The sequence below is a fragment of the Lagopus muta genome, chromosome 29, assembly GCF_023343835.1.
Source record: "Lagopus muta isolate bLagMut1 chromosome 29, bLagMut1 primary, whole genome shotgun sequence".
Taxonomy (NCBI): Eukaryota; Metazoa; Chordata; class Aves; order Galliformes; family Phasianidae; genus Lagopus; species Lagopus muta.
Window position 1 is genome coordinate 950,476 of NC_064461.1, and position 10,953 is coordinate 961,428.

Consider the following 10,953-nt stretch of genomic DNA (forward strand, 5'->3'; position numbering starts at 1 on the left):
TTTTTAACTCTAAAATATCGCTTATTTTCGTCGAAATCCCTCTTTTTAACCCTAAAATATCGCTTATTTTCATCGAAATCCCTGTTTTTAACCCTTAAATATCCCTTATTTTCGTCGAAATCCCTGTTTTTAACCCTAAAATATCGCTTATTTTCATAGGAATCCCTGCTTTTAACCCTAAAATATCGCTTATTTTCGTCGAAATCCCATTTTTTCCCCTTAAATATCCCTTATTTTCGTCGAAATCCCTGTTTTTAACCCTTAAATATCGCTTATTTTCATCGAAATCCCTCTTTTTAACCCTAAAATATCGCTTATTTTCATAGAAATCCCTCTTTTTAACCCTAAAATATCGCTTATTTTCGTCGAAATCCCATTTTTCCCCCTTAAATATCGCTTATTTTCGTCGAAATCCCTGTTTTTAACCCTTAAATATCGCTTATTTTCATAGAAATCCCTGTTTTTAACCCTAAAATATCGCTTATTTTCATAGGAATCCCTGCTTTTAACCCTAAAATATCGCTTATTTTCGTCGAAATCCCATTTTTTCCCCTTAAATATTGCTTATATTCGTCGAAATCCCTGTTTTTAACCCTAAAATATCGCTTATTTTCATTGAAATCCCATTTTTTCCCCTTAAATATCCCTTATTTTCGTCGAAATCCCATTTTTTCCCCTTAAATATCCCTTATATTCGTCGAAATCCCTGTTTTTAACCCTTAAATATCGCTTATTTTCATCAAAATCCCTGTTTTTAACCCTAAAATATCGCTTATTTTCATAGAAATCCCTCTTTTTAACCCTAAAATATCGCTTATTTTTGTCCAAATCCAATTTTTTCCCCTTAAATATCCCTTATTTTCGTCGAAATCCCTCTTTTTAACCCTAAAATATCGCTTATTTTCATAGAAATCCCTCTTTTTAACCCTAAAATATCGCTTATTTTCATAGAAATCCCTCTTTTTAACACTAAAATATCGCTTATTTTCGTCGAAATCCCATTTTTTCCCCTTAAATATCCCTTATTTTAGTCGAAATCCCTGTTTTTAACCCTTAAATATCGCTTATTTTCATAGGAATCCCTGCTTTTAACCCTTAAATATCGCTTATTTTCATCGAAATCCCCGTTTTTAACCCTAAAATATCGCTTATTTTCATAGGAATCTCTGCTTTTAACCCTAAAATATCGCTTATTTTCGTCGAAATCCCATTTTTTCCCCTTAAATATCCCTTATTTTCGTCGAAATCCCTGTTTTTAACCCTAAAATATCGCTTATTTTCATAGAAATCCCTGTTTTTAACCCTAAAATATCGCTTATTTTCATAGGAATCCCTGTTTTTAACCCTAAAATATCGCTTATTTTCATTGGAATCCCTGCTTTTAACCCTAAAATATCGCTTATTTTCGTCGAAATACCTGTTTTTCCCCTTAAATATCCCTTATTTTCGTCGAAATCCCTGTTTTTAACCCTTAAATATTGCTTATTTTCATTGAAATCCCTGTTTTTAACCCTAAAATATCGCTTATTTTCATCGAAATCCCTCTTTTTAACCCTAAAATATCGCTTATTTTCATAGGAATCCCTCTTTTTAACCCTAAAATATCGCTTATTTTCATCGAAATCCCTGTTTTTAACCCTTAAATATCGCTTATTTTCATCGAAATCCCATTTTTTCCCCTTAAATATCCCTTATTTTCGTCGAAATCCCTGTTTTTAACCCTAAAATATCAGTTATTTTCGTCGAAATCCCTGTTTTTAACTCTAAAATATCGCTTATTTTCGTCGAAATCCCTCTTTTTAACCCTAAAATATCGCTTATTTTCATCGAAATCCCTGTTTTTAACCCTTAAATATCCCTTATTTTCGTCGAAATCCCTGTTTTTAACCCTAAAATATCGCTTATTTTCATAGGAATCCCTGCTTTTAACCCTAAAATATCGCTTATTTTCGTCGAAATCCCATTTTTTCCCCTTAAATATCCCTTATTTTCGTCGAAATCCCTGTTTTTAACCCTTAAATATCGCTTATTTTCATCGAAATCCCTCTTTTTAACCCTAAAATATCGCTTATTTTCATAGAAATCCCTCTTTTTAACCCTAAAATATCGCTTATTTTCGTCGAAATCCCATTTTTCCCCCTTAAATATCGCTTATTTTCGTCGAAATCCCTGTTTTTAACCCTTAAATATCGCTTATTTTCATAGAAATCCCTGTTTTTAACCCTAAAATATCGCTTATTTTCATAGGAATCCCTGCTTTTAACCCTAAAATATCGCTTATTTTCGTCGAAATCCCATTTTTTCCCCTTAAATATCGCTTATATTCGTCGAAATCCCTGTTTTTAACCCTAAAATATCGCTTATTTTCATTGAAATCCCATTTTTTCCCCTTAAATATCCCTTATTTTCGTCGAAATCCCATTTTTTCCCCTTAAATATCCCTTATATTCGTCGAAATCCCTGTTTTTAACCCTTAAATATCGCTTATTTTCATCAAAATCCCTGTTTTTAACCCTAAAATATCGCTTATTTTCATAGAAATCCCTCTTTTTAACCCTAAAATATCGCTTATTTTTGTCCAAATCCAATTTTTTCCCCTTAAATATCCCTTATTTTCGTCGAAATCCCTCTTTTTAACCCTAAAATATCGCTTATTTTCATAGAAATCCCTCTTTTTAACCCTAAAATATCGCTTATTTTCATAGAAATCCCTCTTTTTAACACTAAAATATCGCTTATTTTCGTCGAAATCCCATTTTTTCCCCTTAAATATCCCTTATTTTAGTCGAAATCCCTGTTTTTAACCCTTAAATATCGCTTATTTTCATAGGAATCCCTGCTTTTAACCCTTAAATATCGCTTATTTTCATCGAAATCCCCGTTTTTAACCCTAAAATATCGCTTATTTTCATAGGAATCTCTGCTTTTAACCCTAAAATATCGCTTATTTTCGTCGAAATCCCATTTTTTCCCCTTAAATATCCCTTATTTTCGTCGAAATCCCTGTTTTTAACCCTAAAATATCGCTTATTTTCATAGAAATCCCTGTTTTTAACCCTAAAATATCGCTTATTTTCATAGAAATCCCTGCTTTTAACCCTAAAATATCGCTTATTTTCATCGAAATCCCTGTTTTTAACCCTAAAATATCGCTTATTTTCATTGGAATCCCTGCTTTTAACCCTAAAATATCGCTTATTTTCGTCGAAATACCTGTTTTTCCCCTTAAATATCCCTTATTTTCGTCGAAATCCCTGTTTTTAACCCTTAAATATTGCTTATTTTCATTGAAATCCCTGTTTTTAACCCTAAAATATCGCTTATTTTCATCGAAATCCCTCTTTTTAACCCTAAAATATCGCTTATTTTCATAGGAATCCCTGCTTTTAACCCTAAAATATCGCTTATTTTCGTCGAAATCCCATTTTTTCCCCTTAAATATCCCTTATTTTCGTCGAAATCCCTCTTTTTAACCCTTAAATATCTCTTATTTTCATCGAAATCCCTCTTTTTACCCCTAAAATATCGCTTATTTTCATAGAAATCCCTATTTTTAACCCTAAAATATCGCTTATTTTCGTCAAAATCCCATTTTTTCCCCTTAAATATCGATTATTTTCGTCGAAATCCCTGTTTTTAACCCTAAAATATCGTTTATTTTCATAGAAATCCCTGCTTTTAACCCTAAAATATCGCTTATTTTCGTCGAAATCCCATTTTTTCCCCTTAAATATCCCTTATATTCGTCGAAATCCCTCTTTTTAACCCTTAAATATCGCTTATTTTCATCGAAATTCCTCTTTTTAACCCTAAAATATCGCTTATATTCATAGAAATCCCTGTTTTTAACCCTAAAATATCGCTTATTTTCATAGAAATCCCTCTTTTTAACCCTAAAATATCGCTTATTTTCATAGAAATCCCTGTTTTTAACCCTAAAATATCGCTTATTTTCATAGAAATCTTTGTTTTTCCCTGCAAATATCGATTATTTTCATAGAAATCCCTGTCTTTCCCCTTAAACATTGCTTTGTTCTAGCAATGCGCCAGGCAGACACCGTTCTGCGCGTGCGGCAGACTGGCACGCTACTGCGCATGCGCTGCTCTGGCACCCTACTGCGCATGCGCTGCTCAGGCACCCTACTGCGCATGCGCCGCACAGGCTGGTATTTTTCTCGGAAAGCCGTGTTTTTCACCTTAAATATCGCTTATTTTCATTGAAATCCCTGCTGTCAACCCTAAAATATCGCTTATTTTCGTCGAAATCCCTGTTTTTAACCCTAAAATATCGCTTATTTTCATCGAAATCCCTGTTTTTAACCCTAAAATATCGCTTATTTTCATAGGAATCCCTGCTTTTAACCGTAAAATATCGCTACTTTTCGTCGAAATCCCATTTTTTCCCCTTAAATATCCCTTATTTTCGTCGAAATCCCTGTTTTTCCCTGCAAATATCGCTTATTTTCATAGAAATCCCTGTCTTTCCCCTTAAACATTGCTTTGTTCTAGCAATGCGCCAGGCAGACACCGTTCTGCGCGTGCGGCAGACTGGCACCCTACTGCGCATGCGCGGCGCAGGCACCCTACTGCGCATGCGCTGCTCAGGCACCCTACTGCGCATGCGCTGCTCAGGCACCCTACTGCGCATGCGCTGCTCAGGCACCCTACTGCGCATGCGCACCTCAGGCACGCTACTGCGCATGCGTCCCGCTGGCTGGTATTTTTCTCGGAAAGCCGTGTTTTTCACCTTAAATATCGCTTATTTTCATTGAAATCCCTGCTTTCAACCCTAAAATATCGCTTATTTTCATAGAAATCCCTGTTTTTAACCCTAAAATATCGCTTATTTTCATCGAAATCCCTGTTCTCAAAATGGCCACAAAGGGGCGCGAGTCTCAGAGTGGCCGGGAAGGAACACAAATTGCCTCCAACGGCCCCCGGGCGTTGGTTACGGGGTTGGGTTAGCCCTGCCTAGGAACAAACAAAGCAAAGCTAACCCAACCCCGTAAGCAAGGCCAAGCTAAAGCCAATTTGGTCAATGTAAATTGAATGCAAAGCCAATTTGGTTGAAATAATTTGAATGCAAAGCTAAAGCCAATTAGGTTGATGCAAAATGACTGCAAGGCTGAAGCCAATTTGGTGTACGTTAATTGAATGCAAAGCCAAAGCCAATTTGGTTGAGATAAATTGATTTCACGCACTGAAATCAGCGCAATTCTCAAAATGGCCACAAAGGGGCGCGAGTCTCAGAGTGGCCGGGAAGGAACACAAATTGCCTCCAACGGCCCCCGGGCGTTGGTTACGGGGTTGGGTTAGCCCTGCACTAGAACAAACAAAGCAAAGCTAACCCAACCCCGTAAGCAAGGCAAAGCTAAAGCCAATTTGGCTTACATTAATTGAATGCAAAGCTAAAGCCAATTTAATTGAGATACGTTGACTGCACACGCTGAAATCAGCGCAACTCTCAAAATGGCCACAAAGGGGCAGGAGTCTTCAAGCAGCCAGGAAGGAGAACAAATCGCTTCAGAATGAAGCGTTGATTGGCCTGGGAGCGGAAGGGCCCTCAAGAAGGGTGGGGGTGGGTTGGATCGCTGGGCTGAGGCCCATGGGATGAACTGTAATGAGACCGAGTGTCGCATCCCACACGTTGCCTGCGATGACCTGGGCGGTGGTAGGGGCTTGTGGCAGAGTGACAGGAACATCGTGGAAAGGGAACGGAGCAGGGATTCGGGTAACGGCTCAACCGAACCGAGCTGGCGGTGAGTGTGGGAGGCCTGGAAAGACAATGGCCTCTCAGGGGAGAAGTCATCAACTGGAAGTGTTGAAGGCATCTTCACCTGTAATACAGAGAGACACGCTTTAGAAGGAGGAATGCCGAGACACAAACAATGCTCACTGTCAAAACGTGGAAGCCAAACACCGCTCCAAGAAAGGGCGTAAGAGTAAGGTTAGGAGTATTTAACAGGGAAGCTGTAGGATTAGGGTTAGTATTACACAGAAAGTTACAGATGGGTTTTGTGCCCAATTGAAAGCACTTTGGAAGGTTCAGAGTTCATTTGCACAGGTGTCTATACAGTCATGGTTGCAATTAACACTTCATTTGGGGTTCGGAGCTTAGGGTTGGGGAGAAGATATTAAGGTTAGGTTCATTAGGATTATGAACAGAGTGACTGTTAGGGAAGGCCAAGGCAAAGGTAAGAGCAAAAGGCAAGGAGAACAGCTGAGGGAACGCCAAAACGGAGGGCAAAGGCATAGATGACACCCAAGGGAAGGCAACGTCAAAGGCAAAAGGGAAGGCAAAGGCAGGGAGAGCACTGAACTGAACGCCTCGTCACAGGCCAGGCCTGAGGAGAAGGCTGCAGAGAATGCCAAAACAGAGACAAAAGAAAACGAATCAGGGAAGGCCAAAATGGAGGGCAAGGTCTATGAGAACGCTGAGAACCAAAGCCAAAGAGAACGCTGCAGAGAACGCCAGAACAGGAGGCCAAAGGGAATGTGGTAAAGTAGGCTGAGGGCAATGGCCAAAGAGAACGCAGCCAGGAACGCCAAAAAAAGAGAACGTGGCAGAAAATGCCAAAACAGGAGGACAAGGGAATGCTTTCGGGAACGCCAAAATCAAATACTGAAGAGAACGTGGCAACGGAAAACCGAGGGCAATGGCCAAGAGAACGTGGCATGGAACACAAAAACAGGAGGGCAAGGGAATGCTCAGACAAGGGCAAGGGCCAAGAGAATGCAGAAGGAAACGCCAAGGATGATGGCCAAGAGAACACGGCAAGAAACGCCAAAACAGGAGGGCAGGAGAACTCAGCAGGGAACGCCAAAACTGAATGCCGAAGTGAATGTGGTAAAAAAGCCAAGGGCAATGGCCAAATGAACGTGGCATGGAACACAAAAACAGGAGGGCAAGAGGATGTAATAGGGAACAGCAAGGGCAAAGGGAAGGAAAACACTGCAGTGAAAGGCCAGAGACAAGGAGAACACAGAAAGAAAAGGACAGGCAGCATTCAGGGCACCATGAAGTGCAATGAAGAGCTCTGGGAACACCGTGTTCTGCCATGCTATGGAGTGGGTAAACACTGGTGGGTGTGCATTGCCCTTACCTGCTGGGCAGACAATTACCAGCCAGCAAAGTGGGGTTCCAGGCCATTTCAGGAAATGCAGATTCCGGTTCCTGGCTGTTGCCATGAAGAGCCGTGCATCTCCGTGCTGTCCGTAAAGTCCTCAGGAGCACCGCAGCTCTGCTGCCGCCTGTGGGACACAACGCAGTAATGAAGGCGCTGCCCCGCATGTGTGGGGCTGCGCCCTGAGCACATTGCTGTAATGATGACGCAAGGGTTATAATTGATTATAATTAACATTAGGGATATAATTAATGCTACTGATAGGTTTGAAGTTATAGTTAGTTTAACATCAGTATTCTGCACTACACTTACAATTAATGTTCTTTGACAGAAAACATGGGGCATTATTTTTATGGCAGCACTTAGGGTAAGAGACATTTTTAACACTGGGTTAAGGGTTTGGTCTACAGGTACACTGCAGGTTAACACAATTATTGCTAGAACTCCCATTCAGCTATGGGTTCAGGTCAAGGTTAACATTAACGCTGCCTCCCAGCTAATCCCAGAGTGCCGAAGGCAAGGGGAAGCAGAACTCCCATGGAAAGCCAAGGTAAATGCAAAGCAAACAGCCAAGCTAAGGCAAAGGCAAAAGCAAAGAGAGCACCCAGTGGAAAGCCAAGGTGAGGGCAACAGGAAAGGCTAAAATGCAGCCAAAGAGACCACAGCAAGAAAGGCCAAGGGCAAAAGCCGAGAGAACACAGCACAAAATGCCAAAACAAAAGGACAAGGGAACACGACATGGAATGCCCAGGCAAGGGCTAAGAAAACATGGCAGGAAGTGCCAAAATAGGAGGCCAAAGAGAAGGCGGCAAAGAAGACCAATGCGGAATGCGGCTGGAACACCGAGACAGGAGGTCAAAGAGAATGCCGCAGGGAATGCCCAGGCAAGGGCCAAGAGAACGTGGCAGGAAATGCCAAAACAGGAGGACAAGGGAATGCTTTCGGGAACGCCAAAATCGAATCCTGAAGAGAACGTGGCAACGGAAAACCGAGGGCAATGGCCAAGAGAACGTGGCATGGAACACAAAAACAGGAGGGCAAGGGAATGCTCAGACAAGGGCAAGGGCCAAGAGAATGCAGAAGGAAACGCCAAGGATGATGGCCAAGAGAACACGGCAAGAAACGCCAAAACAGGAGGGCAGGAGAACGCAGCAGGGAACGCCAAAACTGAATGCCGAAGTGAATGTGGTAAAAAAGCCAAGGGCAATGGCCAAATGAACGTGGCATGGAACACAAAAACAGGAGGGCAAGAGGATGTAATAGGGAACAGCAAGGGCAAAGGGAAGGAAAACACTGCAGTGAAAGGCCAGAGACAAGGAGAACACAGAAAGAAAAGGACAGGCAGCATTCAGGGCACCATGAAGTGCAATGAAGAGCTCTGGGAACACCGTGTTCTGCCATGCTATGGAGTGGGTAAACACTGGTGGGTGTGCATTGCCCTTACCTGCTGGGCAGACAATTACCAGCCAGCAAAGTGGGGTTCCAGGCCATTTCAGGAAATGCAGATTCCAGTTCCTGGCTGTTCTCATGAAGAGCCACACCTCTCCATGCAGTCGTTACAGCATTCAGGAGCACTGCAGCTCTGCTGCCACCTGTTGGACACAACGCAGTAATGAAGGCACTGCAGATGTAGGGCAGTGTTTCTTTCAGACATGTGCTGCAGTGCTCCTTTCTCAGAGCAACGTGGCTGCACTCTGTGTTCAATGCTGCTTACCAGCAGCACTGAGCTGGGAACAACAGACAGTTGTACAGGTACCCAACAGTGTTTTTGCTTCCATCTTCTTTGATAATTGCTCACTATACACTGCCCTCACCTTTGGTTTGGTAGGTGGGGATTGAGAAAGCAGTGCCAGTCCCACCATCCCCACCTCCCCCCCACCCCCATCCCACACTGGGATGGGAGATCAGGTTCTGGACCACCTGCAGACCCAAACATCCAAGAGTCTTTGGGTCCTGATGAGATGAGTTCCAGAGTTCTGAGGGAATTCACCACTGCAGTCACCGAGCCACTCAGTGGTGTTCAAGAAGTCGTGGCAGTCAGGTGAAGTCCCTGGTGAGTAGAAAAAAGGCCTGGACACAGTACTCCAGATGGGGCCTCACAAGAGCAGAGTGGAGGGGGATGATCACCTCCCTCTCACTGCTGGCTGCTCCTCTTTTTATGCAGTCCGGAACACAGTTGGCCTTCCGGGTTCCAAGCGCACACTGCTGGCTCACATCCAGGTTCTCATCCACCGGGATCCCCAAGTCCTCCTCCACAGGGCTGCTCTCAAGGAGTTCTACACCCAGTCTGTATAAACATCTGGGATTGCCCCTTCATCAGTGACATCAACACTGGGGTTGAGTACACCCTAGCGATGCCAAGCTGTGGGGTACAGTGACACACCAGAGGGACGGGACACCATCCAGAGGGACCTCAACAGGTTGAGTAGTGGGCACAAATTCAAGTGCAGGGTCAGCAGCTGGGATGAGGGAACACCCATCACCAAAACTGAGCGTAGTCCTGCCCCATAAGGCCTGGGGGTACTGATGGGTGGGAGCAGGATATGAGCCAGCAATGTGCCCTTCCAGCCCAGAAATCAAACCGTATCCTGGGCTGCATCCAAAGATGGTTAACAGGTGAAGGGAGGTGATCCCCCCCTTCTGCTCTGCACTGGTGAGGTCTCACCTGCAGTGCTGCATCTGGATGAGGAGTCCTCAGTGCAGGAGAGGTATGGAGCTGTGGGAGTGCATCCACAGTACAGCTACACATGTGAACCGAGGGACAGAACACCTCTCCTATAAAAGGAGAAAGCTGGGGCTGTTCAGCCTGGAGAAGTGAAGGCTCCAAGGTAACCTGGTAACAGCCTTTCAATACATGAAGGAAAGAACAAGTGAAAATTAAGGTTAGATATAAGGAAAATGTCTTCCACAGTGAGGGTGGCGAGGCAGTGGAACAGGTTGCCAGAGACGTGGTGGATGCGCTGTCGCTTTCAAGGTGAAGTTAGGTCAAGCTCTGAGCAACCTGATCCAGCTGTGGATGTTCATTGTGGGGGAGTTGGACTGCATCGCAAACCTACCTGCATATAAGCAATGCACCAACATGGGGCTCATGATGTTCCATTACCTGCTGCATGGATCTCACACCACTGATTAGAGGAGCCCAGGCAATCCTTAAACCCCATCGAGCTGCAAAATGAAATCAAAAGAGACACAGAACATAATTTAATACACAATAATGATGCATAGAATGCCCTTAAAAAACTCTGCATAGGTGCAATTAGCACATGGTGCTGTGAATTATAGCCATAAAGCGGAATGATGTGGCAGAAGACAAATTGTGTTTGGAGCCCCAGATTGGAGATTACTAGATGAGAACCACTGAAGAGGAAACAACACACATAGCAAATACAGTTGCTCTAATCCAGCATGAGATCCCACTGGAAAGGCAAAGCTCACAGGTCTGAAATAAAGCAGGAATCACTCCCCTCATTCTAAGGGCTCACCCCGCACCCCAAAGGAAACAGTCTCCAGGTTCAGAAGCTGCCTTTACAACTACCAGCCCTTAAATGTGGTTAGGATCCCCCAAAAAAGGGGAGGTCACAACCCTGAAATAAAAATGGAACCACTTACCCCATTCCAAAAACGAATACTCACCCACACTCTAAAGGAAACAGTTTCCAGGTACAAATGGTTACTAACCCTCAAATGCAGTCAGGATCCCCCCAGAAAGGCAGAGATCACAGCCCTGCAATAGAGAAGGGCTCACCTCCACACTCCAAAAGCAGCACTGCCCAGGCTCAGCTGCTACCCTGCGCTTCTCAGCCCTTAAATGGGGTCAGGGAGAGGTGGA

General features: G+C 43.2%; 1 long non-coding RNA gene across 2 annotated transcripts; it reads right to left on the reverse strand.

The window, feature by feature from the left end:
- Nucleotides 1-559: 559 nt before the first annotated feature.
- Nucleotides 560-10,898, reverse strand: LOC125685746 (uncharacterized). 2 transcript variants are annotated; one of them, XR_007373500.1, is made up of 7 exons: nt 10,870-10,898; nt 10,181-10,289; nt 9,790-9,968; nt 9,045-9,194; nt 8,569-8,716; nt 7,104-7,251; nt 560-5,837 (listed from the first exon to the last, which is right to left on the reverse strand). It is a non-coding gene; the product is annotated as an uncharacterized LOC125685746 (long non-coding RNA). The 2 variants fall into 2 exon arrangements; XR_007373501.1 differs by lacking the exons at nt 9,045-9,194; nt 9,790-9,968.
- Nucleotides 10,899-10,953: the final 55 nt, after the last annotated feature.